We start from the raw sequence: 15,846 nt of genomic DNA, 5'->3' as shown, positions 1-15,846 counted from the left end.
GACTGTTTACGATAAACAAGGAGCCACAAAAAAAAAATCCAATCTGTTTATATTCATTACGCTCCCGTTTTTTGTTGGTTTTTTTTTTGGTTGCATTTTCTTGCCGACAAGTCGTCTGTCATAGCGCAATCTAGAATTCACCCAGGTCATTCTTGCAATGTTACATTCGCAGCTACCGCACCAGCCTTACACAGCTCACTTCCCATGGTCATCAGTGCAGCTGGCTACATATTCGATGTGACATCTCCTTCCATCTTCTAATGAATTTTTTATGTCTCTTCCTCTCCCACTCACACACACAGATGGGCTACGTATCAGCCCTGTTCTGTAAAACTATGCTACTGTAAATGAGCGATGCCTTTGGAATCTGTGACCCTTCTGCTACGTTACTGCTATAGTTTCCATGCCGGAGGTTCCGGACGGACTGGATTTGTCCAGAAACTCCATGAGCTCGCTCATAAGATCGTTTACAATCACCGGATTGTTAAAGATGGAAACTCGGTCATGGAAGAAACCATGAAAAAAAAAAAAAAAAAAATCCTGTCGATAGAATAAACACCCATGAAATCATTTTTCTGATTAAGAGTCATGCATGTATATCCAATCTTAGACGCCATTATACAAGCAAAGAGCCCGCTATGGATTATTTTCACCACTGACAATACTGGATTTTTTTTTTTATTATTATTTTTTTTTTTTTATCAAGCTTCCCCCGTCGAAGAGAAATTGATTTCGGATAAACACCAACTTGCAGATTTTTACTCTCTGCTAAACTGGCAGTTTGATGCCACACTTGCGCTGTGCATATCCAACCAAGTTATAATGCACTCAGGCAATCGACAGCGTCATCGATTTCCGGGGCCCCTGCAAACCATCATTCAACGGGGAGTGATGTGAAGACCTGCTGGCCCCTGACGTGCAACAGTTTCACCCTGATGCATCACCTCATCCGCAACATCCTCTAAAAACTCTTCAGAGAGCCGCGGATTTAAGCAGCGTGTGACAAACTTCAGTCATCCAAACAGTCGTATTTATTGCGTCTTATGAGGCCTTATTTCAATGTTTTTAAGACTTTTTATATTTCTTATGGATAAAGGAAATATACACCGTGTTTTCTACTCCTGCAACTTTCTTTTTTTTGCATTAACATTCTGGTTTTTATGTTTACGGTCATGTCTGAATAAAGCCAGAAATAAACATTTACATAATGGAGACTTGTTTGAATGTCAAAAGGTGTTATTTTATCGGTGTAAAGTTGCGTTGTATATAATGTCCGAAGGGGCAATGAAACACTACCAAGTTCGCAGTATTAAGGTCAAAGTTTGAAAAAAAAAAAAAAAAAAAAGATTCTTTGAGAAACATCTTTTTTTCCCACTTAGCGTTAAGTTATCTTTGTGATGCAATCATTATAATTACTTTTTTTTTTTTTTTAAATGACATCATAGCACATCACTTCTTACTTACAAATAAAGAGTATCTGGAAACCCATGGAAGGCTCATCATGAGTTTCCTACCACATCTCAAACACATTTAAGTGACAAAAAAAAAAAAAAAAAGGACAAAGAAAGACCCGATTTTGCCAAATGGGTCCCATTTAATAGGCCTATAATAAGTAAAAACAACATTATATTGCATATCAGATGAAATTCAATTCCAATTATATTGGAATTGAATTGAGGAGCAGGGTGTGCCGTCATGCTGATTTGAGCACGTTCCAAATGTACAGTCGACCAATCAGATTTCTGGGTCGGAACTCGTGTGATAGGAGATTATAATGTAGGTGAATATAAATCCATATTTGTTAACCCCTGTGATAAGACTGCCAATCTGTCCAGGGCGTACTCTCCCCTCCTGTCCGGTGCATTCTGGGAAAGCCTAACGGCAGTTTAGAAAATGGAGGGCTCATTTTCCTCTGGGGACCTTCTTTTTTTTTTTTTTTTTTTTTTTCACAGTTAAGTCAGGTTACTGTTAAAGCTTGTGAAGAAATCATTGAAGAAAAAACCCGAACTTTCGCAGCAGTATATCAAAACCCTACATCCCCCCACACGCGCACAGCTGGCGGCCCCTGAGAATTTTCCTCCATCCCTCAGGGGAGAAAAAAAAAATATATCTTTCAGCGAGTCGCCAAGCCATCTTTCCTGACAAAAAAAAAAAAGAAACAAAAAGAACAACTGCCTCTGTTTTGAAGTGCTTTTGATGTTTAACATTACAACCGGTGTTTCCTTCACTTCTCTGAGCAGAATGAGGAGCGCAGCGGTGATGTGCCTTTCATTCCTCAACCTGACAGTTCCCCCCATTGATCATTTATTACGCTCGCCGGAGCCATCGATTGAGCGGGAGGAAATAAAATAAGACTTGCGGAAGCGAGGTATGCTTGCTTCGGGAACGTACGAGGGAAAGGCGCCTGATGAAATTTCACACTGGGTGCTTATTCCCGGCTCATCGCTGATGAGCGCTGTTGCGGAGTGTAGAGGTACGGTAGGCACGAGAGAATTGATTGTGTGGGTGAGGGGGAGAGGAGCCTGCATGTGTCTCCTGTGTTCCCTGCCTTGCTTCTTTGACCGTGCATTAGTAATTGTCAAACTACAGCTGACTGAAGCCTGTTTTTGTTTTTTCCTCCCCCCGTCTGCCGGCGGTGATATTGTGCCGGGGTTGAGTGGCTCAGAATCTAATCACTCTAATGTCTGTGGCAGCCCTAAATCACTCTCCCTGGCAGGAGTGCAGCGCTTTGGTCCGTCCTTCAGAAAGGGAAGCTTTTCGTGACTCCTTCCATATTGTAATTATTCCAACTGGATATGAGCTATTGCACTTATTGGCTGGGGTAAGGCACCGGCTGCCTCCTCTCTCATTGGCCGGCCCGGACACCTTCTCTGCCGCCTCCCATTGGCTGCCCGGAGGAGAGTAGGAGGGGACGCTCCCCTCCCCTCCCCTCCCCTCCCCGTCCTCCTCCCCCTCCCTCCCCCCTCCCTCCCCGTGGCAGAGCGTGTAAATGTAAAGACTCTTTTCTCTGTCTATTATCTGAGTGACTCCGGGTTCTGGTGTCTGCCTCCGAGCGCGCGTGTCAGAGTGTGTGTGTGTGTGTGTGTGTGTGTGTATATGTTGGAAGGAGAAAACAGATAAAAGAGAGAGAGAGAGAGAGAGAGAGAGAGAGAGAGAGAGAGAAAGGGAGGGAGAGGCAAGCGGCGTTTTATTCTCCCCCCTTTAGCCTCCCCGTCTCCCTGCTCCCTGTCACTCCATCCTTCCTCCCCTCTCCTTGGACCACCCTCCAGCCCTGCTTCAAGCCGGACCGAGACCCCCCCCCAACCCCCACCCCACCCCCTCGCCCAGACCACCCCGGGACCCTTTGACTCTCCTTACTTCTCCGTCCCACCAAAAACCACCACCTCTGAGCAGGTAAGAGTCTCTTCTTCTCAGCCTGCACTGAGGCTTAAAAAAAAAAAAAAAAAAAAAAAAAAAAAGTACTTCTCTCCCTCTGCTCCACTCACTTCAAACTGCTGTTGTTTTCTTTTCCTCTCGTCTGTCTCTGCTCTCCGTGTCCTCTTCGCCTTTTCCTTTCTGCATATTTCAAGTTTTTTTTTTTTTTTTTTTTGGTCCCTGCGGCTCTTCTGTCCCTCTCAGAAAAAAAGTGACACAGTTACAGGAGATGCTATCAGTGAGGTCACTGTTATTTCTCTTCTTCCTCTGATATCCTGCGTGGATATCAACTTCCTCCTCCCTCCCTACCACACAATCTCTGCATCTTTCTCTCCTGTCCTTTTTTTTTTGCAATCTGATACCCTCAAGCCTTCAGCGTGTGCAATTTTGGTCGGAAGTCTTTTATTTTATAAGTCTGCCCCCCCCCCGCAGCACAAATGGACAAGGACAACATGCTGTGTTTTGTTTTGGGTTATGGAAAATGCATCTCTAATTGATTTTTTTTTAAAAAGTGTTTATGTTAGTTGGTGATGGCTATTTATAGGCGCTGACGTGCTGGGCACACATGCTTTCTGCTAGGCTACTTCCCTAATGCCGGGACAACAAAAACACGGGACCGTCCACTGGCTCCAGAACACATGACATTGCACAAAGTGTAATGACTTTACAAGGCAGTGACTTGCTTGATTGAATCAAGCAATCTTTCCGGCAAGAGAACTCCAATATTAACATGGCCCATAAAGCATTCCTGGCAACAGCAGACAGGAGAAAAAACTGCTTAGTTCTTCAGCCGCACATCCTGTACTTCACCAGGAAGGGGAAGTGGGGAGAGAGAGTGAGAGAGAGAGAGAGAGAGAGAGTGTGTGTGTGTGTGTGTGTGTGTGTGTGTGTGTGTGTGTGTGTGTGTGTGTGTGTGTGTGTGTGTGTGTGTGTGTGTGTGTGTGTGTGTGTGTGTGTGTGTGTGTGTGTGTGTGTGTGTGTGTGTGTGTGTGTGTGTGTGTGTGTGTGTGTGTGGCGGAGACAGAGATACTGCTAAAGTGCTTTAGACATCAATACTGCCAGCCAAGAGATTTTAAAGCCACTCTGTCATTTCAGAAAATTGGAGCTTACAACAATGTCAACAATTGAGGAAATGCTTCTCCGGATGCGTTTTGTTTGTTTTGAGAGGGTTTTGCGAGGAGTTGGTACTAAAACATAACTGGAACATTTTTTTTTCAAATTTGAAGACCACCAAAATTGCTAGTTGTTGTTTTTTCGGGTTTTTTTTTTTTTACAAAGTTTTTAAGTGTTAGTTTAACTGTATTTCTATTAAAGCTGCGACTAACCATTAGTTGAATTATCAATATATGCCAATTGTATTTAAATTAAACAATTAAGTGTTTGTCTACAAACTTCTGTTTCGCAGACTTTTTTTTTTTTTTTGTCTGACTACAGGCCAAAAATCCAAAAGATACGCAGATCACACTCACGTGCGGTCGTTTCTGAGAAGTGAGGAATGCACGACTTTATTAGCATGTTAATAGCCTGTCAAATTATTTTCACGTTGTAGTCTGCCTGCGACTTTTAACTTAAACAAAAACAACAACAAAAAAACAGCTTTCTCTCGTCGACAGTTTGACCTTTTTCCTCTGCGATAATCATTTTCTAATTTAGAAAAAAAAAAGAGCATCTGTGACAAAGCCTTTTGGGAATGTCTGCAGCCTCAATAGAATCGCCTCGGGGGAGGGCAGCGCCGTTGAGTGTTCAACAACAGAGCGAAAACACCGAAATCCTCCACACTTAAAAAATCGGACCCAACATAACTTCGATTTAGCATGTTTATGATGTTTCCGACCGACGTAGGAGAGTGTTTACGACGCCGCTGACGGCATCCTCATATTCATCCCACCAGGCGTCGGTCTGTAAGTTGAAGTGTAAATTGGAGCGGAGAAACATGTGGGCGGTCGTCTGCTCCGTCCCACAACACGGGCTCGGGTTGACTGGAAGCCAAAAACCAAAACAAGTCACAACTGCTCGCCTTCCTGATATTAATGCAAACTTCAGTTGTTTTCTTTCATTAACACGGACATCGTGCTGATGGTGGGCTTTTAAATATTAAAGTTGAACTGCTTTATTAGGAAATAGAACAAAAAAAAACAAAAAAATACAAAAAGGTGGAAAACTGCCAGCCCTACCAAGAAAAGCAAACCGAAGCTCATGAAATGCAGCTGAGTAAGTCAATCTGCTTGTATCATCGTGAATGAATGGATGACTCATTTGATGACTCATTTTGGAGAAAGGTCTATGCCCACTAGCACCTACAATATTGGAATAATTCATCCCTACTTTAATCTTCAGGTGAAATTGACTTCTTTTTTGTTGTTGTTTTATCCTCATATATAACAGTCCACATTTAGTCAGTTTTCCTCTTAAGTGAAACCTCACACCCCCACCGAGATGCTAAACCATCTAAGCGTGGCGATAGATTTACGTAATAAAACAATGGCCTCAACTTTTCCTCCTCGTAGCCGTCAGTTCCTGCGTCGGCCGGCGGCTCTCGCGTCAGCCGGGCAAGCTCCCGTGCAGCTATATTTAAACGCACTTACGGCACACTTTCGGTGTGAGCGCTCACAAGAATGCATACGGAAGATCCGTTGTAGAATGAGATATTTATGAGCCTCCGCGATGTGTTTGCACACTCCCGCGGCCTCATGAGCCACCGCTTTGAGCTCAAGTTGAGCTGCGTGTAGTTAATGCAGACAATGAAGCGCGGCTCGCCGTGTCAGAGCAGCTTTACACTTCGGCATCGCGCAACGCCACAGACGTCAGCTGAGGGCGCTCGGCGTCGGGAAGGTTCGGGAATCGATCCGAGCAACAAAAACAAAACAAAAAAACACCAAATAAAGCGGGCGAAAGGGCAGCGAATGAGACGCGGAGTTGACGCGCTTTAGTTTTATCACGTGATGTCGTTGAGGAAAAACCCTGATCAAAACTGAGCATATGCAACTCCTGATCAATTACACGGAAGTAAATTCTTTATTTTCAGCGCACTAATTTTTTCCATTTTCAATAACTGCACGATTAAAAAGACGGATCACACGTATCCAGTACATTCAGTGAGCCCTACTTCCTCGTATGTAAAGCCAATGCTCTGCAAGCAGCTGGCCCTTTGTGACTTGGCCCTTTCGAGCCGTTCCGGATCTCCCGCTGGCCTGGCTCAGGGCACAGAGTGTGCCGGGAGTTGCCTGGGAAGGGACTGGCTCAGTGTGAAAAAGGCCTGTGACACTGACTGGCTGCTGTCTTGGTACCCGGTGCAGTGACGGAGGGCAAATGGACGCGTACAAAAGGGCCGTCGAGGAGTTACTGACTTGTGGGTGCTTTCTTTTGAATTAAGAAATAGAAAACTAACAGTACACTGGCATATGTTTTTTTTTTTTTTCTCATTAGGAATTTAGATGGAGCTCGATGCAAGTTTTATGCTGTAAAGTGGAGAGCAGAGATTTATCTAAAGGTCGTGATGTTGCAAAACGAGTAAAAATGAAATCACTAATATGGCTTATTTAACGAATGTGTTCGTACATGATCTTGGGAAACTTGCAGCACAAAAGTAAAAAAAAAGTTTTTTTAAACATTAACAGTTAAGAACAACAAATAAAATGCACTAAATAATAACAAAAATCTCACGTATCAGGTTTTTATTTGAATATTAAAATGCCATTTGGAAATTAAACTTTTTTTCTATGTGAGGTTCTGGACTTTTTTAGTTGATATTTTTCAGACTCCTTTAGACTTTACACTTTGTGTTATTTCTTTTGTGACGTATTTGGCAAAGAACTCCTGATAAAAACCCGGTTATATGGCTATTCATTGATCTCCACATTTTTGTACTCCTCAGTTCTTTCTTTCAGAAAACCAAAAAACGAGAAAGTAAAAAAAAAAAAAAAAAGATCACTTAGTTTGCCACATGAAAAACTTGAACTCTAGATGGACTTTAGATGGACACTGACACTGATGCAGGTACAGTATATGATTATACTTAAGCATTTGTTCGTCTGTTAGACTCGTACCGTTTTTGGCAGGTGAAACGGCCGCCGCATTAACTATACAGACCAGCTGACACAAAGTGCAGCACATGAGGGTCATCTAGTTCGTAACAGACAGGACATTAAAAAGCGGGTTCCCTTACCGGCGGTCACGGCTGGATGACGACCTCGATGGGCCTCTGGGGTTGTAACATGAAAGTGGTGAAGCCCCTCCCGTCCGGGGCTACATCTGACAAATGCACGCTTGCGCAGATTTACGCGCACGCAATGCCAAATCGCAAAGAACGCCCACTGACGTCGGCCTCACGAACACTTAAAGCCATTTTCTGCCTGCCGACTAAAAAACTGCCCGAATGAATCCATCGTCAGATGCCCATTCAGAATATTTTTTTTTTTGTACTTAATCTCGAAATCCTTTCAACACAGGTTTTCGCACAGTGTTCCCCGTCTTTCAGGGAGCGCGGCGCGGCGGCAGGCAAACGGTCCAACCTTACGACGCTGAGCGGCCGAGTCGTAACACCAATCAAGTCCGAGCATCACGTGCCGTCGCACTGTCGCGGTTGTCGATCAACTCCTTGAGCAGACAAAACTCAACTCGTGCGTTTCTCCTCCGTCTCTCGTCCGTGAAGCCGCGGCTCGCTGTACGAGAGTAACTCCGCAAAAACACGAGGCAGGAAATGCATTGCTGTCCAAAAAAAACAACAACAACAACAACAAAAAACGTTTAAAAAAAACAAAAAGAGCAGCATGCGGTGATATATTGCTTAATCGCAATAAACCAGGCCGGTGTAGCGAATTCTGAAAGGACCACATGACTGCGTGTTTCAGTTGTGGTCAGTAGTGCACACGTCCATGCCGGGCGGACGTCATTACGCTTACTCAGCAAACACGGATGCATGCCCGCGCTGCTTCACAACAGCAGTTTGACAAAGTGTGCCAACCGCCACACGTGAAGCTATTTTTTTTTTTTTTTTTTTTTTTAAGATTCTAGTCCAAATCCCAGACTGATGACTCTCGGTACATTCGTGTGGAAGTCGAACTCCGGGTAGTCGATCAGACGCTGACATGTCAAACTGTGCAAACAATCGGCCGGGCACTGGTGCGGCCGACTGCCATATTTTTTTTGTTTGTTTTACCTCTCGCTCCTTCCTTCACACTCAGTTGATTGGTAAGCAGTTCTCTTGTCACTGAGCTGGGCAGTAAACTTAAAAAACAATCTATCCCCGCGTCATAATTCATAACAGAATGCAAGGTTTGGGGGGTGGGGTGGGGTGGGGGTGGGGGGGTGAGGCATCGCTCGAGGCTGAAATTGAACATGGCACCTTTAAAAGGTTGAAGCTATTGGAGAGAATTATGATCTGCGCAGTCTGAGGGGCCTTTTTTCTTTTCTTTTCTTTTTTTTTTTTTTTGTCTCTGCGCAAAGCCAACGGCTGATGTAATTTAAGCTAGTGAAGGTTTGCGGGATCAATCAGAGAGGATGAGGAGTTGGGGGGGGGATGGGGGGAGGGGGGGGGTTATGAGGCAAAAGGTGCTGCAGGAACAGAGCTTTAGCCTTCCCTGCTGGTTTCCCTGCATCACTCTCGGAAGTGGAGTGGGGTCATGAGGCAGCCCCTCTGCTCCCCCCCCCACCCCCCGTGCTATTTTTATACTCGCTAATACAAGGGGGTTGGGGCTGAGGGGGGTTCAAATTGGGATTGCGCATTCGTTTGGGATACAGTTGAAAAGTCAAAGGTTGCCGTACAAGTCCGTGTAACGACCCACGTTTAAAAGCTTTCATGTCGGTTTTGTTTCCAGCAAAAACTTTTTTTTTTTTTTTTTTTTTTTTTTACATCTCAGCCCAGCAGAATTTTAGGCTTTGACCACGAGTTACACATTTTATTGAAATACAGTAAGATCTTCTCTTTTTTTTTCCTCAAACAGAGGACACATTGTGCAGAATTCTTGTTTTCTTAGTTAAGGACAGCAGGAAAGGCGTGACAGTGTCCCACAAGTTGCACACTGGGGGGGAAGGGGTGGAGGGGAAGGGAGGGGGGGGAAGGGAAGGGGGGATGACAAGAAGATATTATTGTTGGCTTGGAGTCCGGACGGCTCCAGTGATTAAGGAGCTCTGCACGGACCCACGGCAGAATTAGCCTCGTGCTATCGTTTTAAATTAGACGAGAGCTTCTCTGCGCTCACTTGTGACTCCGTCCGGACTTCACTCGGACGCGCGTCCGTATGTCGGGTCCGTTTTCAAATTGGGATTGCTGCTTTTGTTCGGGATACAGTTGAAAGGTCAAAGGTTAACGTCCATTTCCGCGTAACTACCTACGTTTAAAAAGTTTTCGTGTCGTTTTGTTTCCAGCAAAAACATGTTTGTTTGTTGTTGTTGTTGTTGGTTTTTTTTACATCTCAGCCCAGCAGAATTTTAGGCTTTGACCACGAGTCCAGTTAAAAAAAAAAAAAAGTTATTTAAATACAGTAACATACTTGTTTTTTTTTTCTCATGGACAGGCCACATTGTGCTGAATTATTGTTTTCTTGGTTCAGAACAACAGGAAAGGTGTGACAGTGTCCCACAAGTAGACGTTCAAATATTGCTCGTAAAAGAAGAATTAAATGAAAGACGCATCACAAGAAAGAGGGCAATGATCAGCACAACGGGAAGAAAAGGTTCGTAGAGTTTGGGCAGTTGCTTATGCAGATATGAAATATCAGCCATGACCTCTGTATGGCATCAATTTTGAATCCCTGCCATTCTACTAATCGGTCGGATTTAATGTTTCAACACTTAACAACAGTTCAGACCGGCGGATGCAGTCGCCTCTTGTAACCCAGTTTGCAATGGGGGAAGTATTACGCACAACTTATTTAACTCTCTAACATGTGACCTCATCAATTATTTAGAGGTCTGCATGGGATTGTCTTTGTAAACACACACAACCCCCCCACCCCCCCACCCACCCCCGCCGGCTCGATATTTCCAACCACTCTCGCATCCATTCATCCCTGCAGAGATTCCAACCCGTCTTCGACAGTAGCCACAAATCGGTGGCCATATTTTTCATTTAATCTATGAATGTTTGACCTCTACATCCGTCCCACTGGGGTATAATATGCAAGTGCCATTGTGTATGAATGTGATTAAGCCGTTATTTATTTATCCATTATTGTCATTGTTCTTCTGCGGTGGCCTAAATAGCCCCGACTAAATGATAAATGTGAGCGTTTTGACCCCGAGTCAACAACAGGGTTGCACTTAGTCTCAATATCTCGCTGCCCTTCAGGGCTGCAGGAGGAGAGTAGTCTGTATTCCAGGTGTGTGTTTTGTGTTTTTCCTCTTTTGATGGCTTGCAATGAGAATATAAATCAGAATATTGTTCATCTTAAAAGGTATTCAGTAACGTCCACCAGGGTTTCCCCCACCACCCCACCAAGGCTGCCTGCCAAGTGGAAACGCTGTCCACCATCTTAATTTAGTGTGTTAACATTTACTAATAACCACTAAATTAAAGTACGGCTGATGTTGGAGGGGATATAATTGAATTGGATCTATTTGATATGTTTAAAAAAATGTTCCAACACCCACTTTCAAGCAAACCTTTAATGGAAGAAATGGTGATTAAAAACTGTATTGGCTGGGGGAGAAAAAAAAAAATCTGAGTATCTAATCTAGAAATACTGTACTCCTTATTTTCCCGGAGGCTACGGTAGAACATAAAGCTGACATCTTTGTTTATGATCACAATCAGTCACAGTTCAGCAATGCTGGAACAGCTGCTGACACCAGAGTCTGATATAGTGCAGTGGGTCATGACGACTGTGAGAAAATCAGGCCGGATTTTACAAAAAAAAAACAAACATAATGACATAGATCGTGGCTTCATTCACAATTAACGTGGAATCTATTTGTAGAACGTGCAGGGAATTGTTGTGCTATGAGGCAATTACACTTAATATGATGATTCACATCAAATACAGGAGTGCAGAAAATTGACTGTGTCCTCTTTAAAGAAAAAAAAAAAAGAAGAAAAAAAAAAAAAAAAACCCAGACGTGTCTGCAGCTTACAGTGAAAATACGCCGTCTGGTAATGTCAGGAGAAAAAGTGTAACAGATATTCTAAAGCTCATCTCTTAGCCTGGAATCTTGGCACTCGCCGCTGCCTCTCAGCGTTTTTGCTTGATTAAAAAGCGCCCAGGAGTTAGTAAGCGCGTGGTAGGTGCGAGCGCACACCCTGACAGCTTAACATACTGATTATTCAAGCCTCTTAGGCTAAGCCACGGCACTCGAGTGATGAACGTCAACTCCCCTCTCTCCCTCACACAGTCTCGAGTTCTCCTCGCTTTTATTCTTCGTTTGAAAGAGTGGAAAGCCAGTGACAGCTTGCAGAAGGCAAACCTGTTGTCTGGGAAGCAGAGGGGGGGAGGGGGGGATCAGTGACACAGTGATTCATACACTGCCGGGGCTTTATTTAGACATAATCCACCCCAATGTTCGGTCCGCTCGCTGCTTTTTGTGTGGCTCTGGCCAGCGGTAGCCGGGCCGCGTGCTGTCCTCCGTCGGCCCGGAGAGGAGGGGGAGGGGGGGAGAGAGGGGGAAGGTCCCTCCGGCGGGGGTCAAATACGTTATCGGCGCTCGTCTCGTGTATGTCTGCATCCGCCGCCTGGGAGGTTCCAAAAACATGGCGGACTGCGGAACGGCGCCACTTTCAAAATGTTAGAGCGTTTCTAAGAGACTCTCGCGATGTAAAGGAAGCCGTCGCGTGACGCCCGTCCGCGAGCGTCCTCGCGTCTCGGCGCGTTGTAGTTTCCGCGTCGCCCGCTCACTTACTGCAGCGAAGAAAAAAAAAAAAAAAAAAAAAAAAGGGGGGGGTTTTCAGGATTTCTGCCAACTCGTCGAGACGCTCGATCCCATTTTTGTTCCCCGTTTACGAGAGGAACACAAACATTTCCATTTGGGTGACAATGAATCGCCACCAAAACAAATTACTTCGTCAGCGCCCGTGTGTTGTGCATAAGGGGTTGCGCCGCAGTGGAAGCTGTCCCTCTCTGTATCTCGGGCCGTGCGCGCTCTCAGCTGGGTAGCGAGGCCGTGGCTGCTACCGCCGAGCCGCACCTGACCAACAGATTGGCCCCAGCTGGACGCCGAGGGTGGAACAGACACTTTGGAAAGCGAACCTAGAGATTTTGTCTGATACCGTGGACGTGTACGAGGGAAGCAGGCGCGCCACAATACTTCGGCTGCCCCGAAGAAACGGCACGCTGATTTACTAGTCGCAAGCTCGCTCGCAATATTTTGTATTTTTATGTATCGTAAACAATTCTCATGAAAAGGCCAAAGCCAACAATGCGCTTTGTCTCTCGGTGGGAAACCCATGGCTGCGGCGCAGTAATGATAGCAGTCGATACGGATATGTTTCAGCACTATGATCAATTCATATAATAGTTCAAGTAAGACGTAAAAATAATAAATTCAGAACAGGATTAGAGCGGGGGGGAAAAAAAAAGATTCTAAAGTGGCAACAGAAACGGTGACGACAGCAAAGTCACTACAAAGTCAACAATATCTCACCGGAAAAGGAAATCTAAAATGAATAATAAAACAATATCACCGACACATCCTCCCGCCTTTCTCACTGCTCTGCAGCACACGTTCTAAGAGTTTGGACTAGCTTTAGTGTAAATTACAAACCGAGCCGAACTGTTTCTCCATTTCTCCGCTCAGAAGCAGCTGAGATGGGTCTCTAAACTGGGTCAGTCCACCTGAAGGGAGCCCGGTCGCGTTGCAGGCTGACGCGTTGCCGCCAACTACCTTCGCTCTCACCAACTCGGCGGGGGTCTCGAGGAGTTGCAGCGGTTCCTCTTGTTACAAATATCTCAAACCGCGCGCACGCACACGCCGCTCCGTTCGCGCAGCTCTACCGCTCACTTCACGCTCTACTCGGACGTCCAGTCGGCCTCACGTCGCGCGCTGGCGCGGTCACACTCGTGTTTTTTTTTGTTTTTTTTTTGGGGGGGGGGGTCGTGTGACCGGAAAATAAATAAATGGTAGCGCAATATCCGCTAATGAGCGCTTATGTAACGCGTGCGGGGTGCAGTGATCACGTTGTCGGTGTAATGACGCGGCTCACTGAGGTGGTTTTAGAAGCGTTTGGCCAACAATAGAGCCGAGTCACAGGAATATAAACTAATCGCACTTCGGCTGCGCGTAAAATAACCTGTTGATCAAATTCATGGGATTTGTTGACGACAAAAAAATAAATCCAGATGCAACCGGCGTTGTCCTTTAACTAACTGTGCACTCAGCACATATACTCACAAAGCTTCTTTTTTTTTTAAGTTGTTGTATTATTACATTGTTTATCGTTTCAATTTGAACCGCGCACAGCAGACAGTCTGCGTCAAAATAATTCACTGGTCAATCAATAAATTGCAATATATCAAATTATGTTTGCACAGCTCTTCAAAACATTAATACAAAGTGACTTACAGGCAATAAAACACTATTTAATTCTCAGTAAGATTTGGAATAAGACGTGAAAATGTCAACATCAAGGCAAATCACGTTACAGACGATTATTATTGACGAAAGCGAAACTTGGCAGAAAAGTCAGAGAACCGCCTTCAAGTCGGCGATGGCAGGAATTGAGCACATTGCTAAACTAAGAAATAGATTTATTGTTATTAGGTGATCAGGCTGGGGCGTTCCTACATGGGTGACCTTCCTATGAACCCTGCTATGAACTTTAAAGCATGATGTTGTATACTTCTTCACATTCAGACCTTCTTCCCTTTCTCAAGAAGGAAGTAATGTGTACCAGTGCTTTCTGTTTCCAATGACACACTTTTCCTCACTGCCGGCTTAATTTATTTTTATATATATATATATATATATATATATATATATATTTTTTTTTTTTTTTGTACAGCTACAGAAGCATCTGCGGAAGAGGCTGCTAAGTCAGCGAGAACGCAGCCAAGTGAGCTTAAGCAGATGTAAAAAAAAAATAAAAAATAAAAAAGGGAGGCAAGTGCTTCAGGAGCTTGAGAAAACACGTCCCCGGGTTGCTGCCGCTGGCGTGCACTCGGCGTCTTAGGTAGTGGGTTTGATGGGGAGAGCGGGCATGATGAAATAGGGGCAGGTCTGAAAAAGAAGAGCTTAAAATCCCATTAGCCCGGGCTACGCTTTTCCACCTCTCCGTGTGTACAGCCTAATTCATTAATCACCCAAAAATTCCAGAGATCCCCCGAGGACACATTTAAGAATTCCATCGTGTTCTATTAGGAGTGATATTGAGACGCCTGGATGCACCAAAATAATGCCTGAAAGTGTGCACCGACTCCTGTAACACTAACTGCCGAAAAGATCATCAGTTTACAAACACGCCTTGTTCGCCTCCCCCCCCCCCTCCCCCACCCGTCTCCCGTTTCTATCCACACTAGGAGAAAGGAAATGCTCTTAACCTTCCCTTCTTCCTCCATTATTCATTTAATGGAATACTGAAACTGTGTCAGTGCAAACTGCTCATATATTGAACCAGAGCTGGCCCTCCCCCTCTCCTGCCTTGTACTCTTTAGCTTCCCTGTTTGCACGGTGCATCGTCGTCTTATCTCCTCCCTGTCATGTACCGTCACCCGGTGACATTTCGCGAGCCTATCGGAGACACGCGGCATCTGTTTCGGATCAGCAACCGAACAATGGAAACAATATTTGAGATTGCTAAAAAAAAACAAAAAACAAAAAACAAACAAAAACAAGCATCGCCCTACAATCTGAAAACAGCAGAAGAACACCCCCTGCGAAACGTACAGCCTCTACTACGCCACTGTACGAACACGCTTTTGATTCGTTTTGGGTTGGGTTTTTTTTTCGCGAGACGTTTTGCACAGTGTGCTGCGAGCCGAGATGCACTGTTGCACTGCGGGCGAATCAAAAGTGGAAGCAGATTATCTAACCAGCGTGGTGCGATCTCCACGCCACCCGGTTTTAAAAGAAACTCGATCCATCGGCTAATTCGTTTCTGTCATCCCGCAAGAGGAAGCTGGATGACATCATGAACACCCCCCCCCCCCGTGCAATCACTTCGCCACGCACGAGCATGCTGCTCTCGTCGCATGCAAACCTTGGTACGGTGTGTTCATTTGAGGGGTTAAATGGGTCTCTGTGAAGTCCTTTGAATTAACCACGAGATGAATCAAATACACTGGATGTCGAGAGAGCAAAGCACAATGAACATGTCGCTATATCTTTAAAAAGAAATGTGTGTATTTGTGCGTGTGTGCGTGTGTGTGCAAAAAAAAGGCATTCAACTGGAGGAGGTTCTTAAAATCCCTCTCTTCTTTGGGATTAAGTGGTTAAAGACTGGAACATCAAAGAGTTTTTGGTGTCGTCTCCATGTTGAGGAAAGGCTCAATGCTGAAGGTGTGAGGA

At 44.8% G+C, this 15,846-nt stretch overlaps 1 protein-coding gene across 8 annotated transcripts in view; it reads left to right on the top strand.

The window, feature by feature from the left end:
* Window positions 1–3,155: 3,155 nt before the first annotated feature.
* The window catches only part of pcbp3 (poly(rC) binding protein 3), a 63,525-nt gene continuing 50,834 nt past the window's right edge, over window positions 3,156–15,846 (top strand). For all 8 annotated transcript variants that reach the window (XM_069698857.1, XM_069698856.1, XM_069698854.1 and 5 more), the window contains exon 1: window positions 3,156–3,393. The gene's annotated coding sequence lies outside the window, so the exon portion shown is untranslated. The remainder of the gene's footprint in view (window positions 3,394–15,846) is intronic.

The sequence above is a fragment of the Brachyistius frenatus genome, unplaced genomic scaffold (assembly GCF_029030835.1).
Source record: "Brachyistius frenatus isolate BFR_SWC_R1_liver_20210118 unplaced genomic scaffold, ASM2903083v1 Contig_28, whole genome shotgun sequence".
NCBI classification, from domain to species: domain Eukaryota; kingdom Metazoa; phylum Chordata; class Actinopteri; family Embiotocidae; genus Brachyistius; species Brachyistius frenatus.
This window is presented reverse-complemented; position numbering and strand designations above follow the sequence as displayed.